This window comes from Oncorhynchus keta, chromosome 36, assembly GCF_023373465.1.
Source record: "Oncorhynchus keta strain PuntledgeMale-10-30-2019 chromosome 36, Oket_V2, whole genome shotgun sequence".
Taxonomy (NCBI): domain Eukaryota; kingdom Metazoa; phylum Chordata; class Actinopteri; order Salmoniformes; family Salmonidae; genus Oncorhynchus; species Oncorhynchus keta.
Window position 1 is genome coordinate 11,277,997 of NC_068456.1, and position 2,643 is coordinate 11,280,639.

General features: G+C 39.8%; 1 protein-coding gene across 5 annotated transcripts in view; it reads right to left on the minus strand.

Moving 5' to 3' along the window:
- Positions 1 to 972: 972 nt before the first annotated feature.
- LOC118369621 (inactive ubiquitin carboxyl-terminal hydrolase 54-like) overlaps positions 973 to 2,643 on the minus strand; it is a 108,982-nt gene continuing 107,311 nt past the window's right edge. For all 5 annotated transcript variants that reach the window (XM_035754136.2, XM_035754135.2, XM_035754132.2 and 2 more), the window contains one exon: positions 973 to 2,643. This exon is cut by the window's right edge and continues 1,330 nt beyond it. The gene's annotated coding sequence lies outside the window, so the exon portion shown is untranslated.

Sequence of the window (2,643 nt, forward strand, 5' to 3'; positions counted from 1 at the left end):
GTGGAAACAGCCACTCCAGCTGTGACCGTGACCATACTGTAGACTGCAGTGTATAGTATAAACTGTCTTCACTCAACAGGGTTAGTTTCAGAGGAAGGATATAAACAGCATTAAGTTATATTTTCATAGTCCTCCCTCCCTCTGCGCCTCCCGGGGGTGTATTATATTCTGTGTGCTTCATTCAAGGCCCTGCAGTCTGCAGGCTGGCTGAGAAAGAGCTGCACATGCAGATTAAAAGTTTCTCTCCCTGACAGATACACACACAAAGGCATTCTCATGTGCAAACACTGGTATTCACACACTGCCATTTAAGGTAAGTTTAAGGCACTAAGTTAACTGTTCTTTCTTTTGACATTTGTCCAAATTCTCAAGTTGGGGCGCTTTTTTTTTACTAAAGGAGGGAGTAGGACGTTGTTGTAGTCATTCTCAGCCTTACTGGCCACAAGCAGAAGTGTCATATAATCTTTACACGGACTAAGGTCAGTGAGTGACTAACCTATAGAGCACGGTTACTATTTGAGAAGGTTCTGTCACACACATTTCCGGATGGATAATGTCATTTATCGTGTAGTAATGAAGCCCCACAATGAAGCCCATGCAACCCCAAACTGTTCACACCCCTTTTGTTGGCGGAGTGAAAATTGTGGGGTTTTAAAGCTAATTTCCAACAATTCTAAAAGAAATTTACAGGGCAGGAATATTTTTTTTGCTGTTTTAAAGCTCCTTTCCTACAATTCTACACATTTTTGCATGTCTTATGTGTGTTTATATGATATGGGGTCGAAACCAGACGGTTCCAATACAGTCCGTATTGATCGTGGTCAGCCAGTTGAGTATAGAGCATCTTAAGAGTCAGGAGCTTTTCCTGATCACATGATCTGACATGGAAAAATGCTGGGCCCTAGTTGTAGCCTACAACATAGCATAGTATAGCATAGTCACACAGAAACAGACAATCTTCATACTCTGATCCTGTTTGGAGCACTTTGTAACAACTTTATTGCAAAAATACAAGTTCCATCTGCTAGCACAGCATTTACAAACTAAGTCCAAAATGGAAATCTGTCAACCCTTCCTTTATATTACCAGGAAAACACACCTTCTTAACATTTAAGTTCGAAGGATATCATTATCTGTACACAAATTTACACTGTTCAGCTGTCGCAGTATCTGTTTATAAGCATGTTAAATCAAAGAAAATGGACACCTGTCACCTGCTCTTCTACTGTCAATCCACGAGAGGGCAGTGTTGCATAATGTACACAAACTAAGGATTATTAATTCCTTTTCATCAAAATGACTCACTAAAGTGGCACTCTTTGGTTAAGTGTTTAACGTCTGCAACAATCCAATTACATTTCTGTTTCAGAGACTGTTTTCCCCAAAGAAGGACAACACCACTCGCACCCGGGGAATTGCACTGCAGTTGAGCATCCTAAATTCTTGCAATTGTTTTATCTTAAGACACTCAACTTTCTTCATTAAGCTCCATTCTCTTCATATTCCCTCGGTCATATCTACAGTGTAGAAAAATACCTGTACAAATATTCCAAAACAAAATCAGCAATATTGTAGAAAGCAACAAAACATCATTTAGTAATTTCCTCCATTTCAGATTGTAGATAACGTAAGTGTATTTTGTAAGGCTGTAGCTCACTTTTCCTCCCAAGCCAAAAAAGTGACTTCACTGTAATTGGGGCTCTAATGATCCATAAGTTTACATCATCAGATCTAAAAATCTGCCTCAAAAACGAGACAAATTTGTCTTTTGTTGTATTCCAGAGCTACTGTATAAATCAGCGTCTTAGTAATATTTGGGTTGAGATTTCAATTAGGAACTAATTAGCCATCCGCGGTGTTGGCGCATCACGAAGACAAAACATCAAGAAAAAATGTAAATGGATCTAACGTTCAAGATTCAACAAGTACGAATTGCTGAAAGCCATTGAATTGACACAGCGTGTTCTCTGTAAAGTACACTGTCACTACATTCTCTCTACGAGTCTGAACCTCTCTACTTCCTTAGCCCTCCAGATCACCATCCTCTAAATATCCCAAGTCTTTAAAGTACAAAAATAGGTTAATAACATTGAGCACCTCCTGTAACAATGGGAGACATGTCCATATAAATAAAACAGCAACAGACAAAACTATCTCAACACTTCTGAAGTGAACTAAACTTGTTTTAACGCAGTTGGGTAAATTCACTGCACTAAGAAAATCTCATTATTACTTTATAACGTACTCTAAGCCGAGTGATTCCGGCGGTCGTAGATCTGCTGAACAACCGTGCATAGCTACAGGGCTGTGGAAAGCCTCAAGATAAAAGTCTAGGGTCCTTAGCCCTCTCTAGCTGAGAGACACACACCCGTTCTACAAGAGGGCTCTAATCACCAGACAGTGCTAGCTAGGTTGATACAATGCAAAGTACAGCAGGTCTATGGCAGAGTATTTACAGGTTAGGCTGAAAGATTCGTTTGACAATCTAAACACTACTTACCCAGAGCACCCTAAAAATGATAAATACAGTAGTACAGTAAGTAAATAAATCTGAACGCTCAGAGGGTCTGTTTTAGTGTCAGTACACAATGAGGAGAGGAGAGAAGAAGGTGTTGTCTCTTCCTATCCAGACAGGGAAGGGTT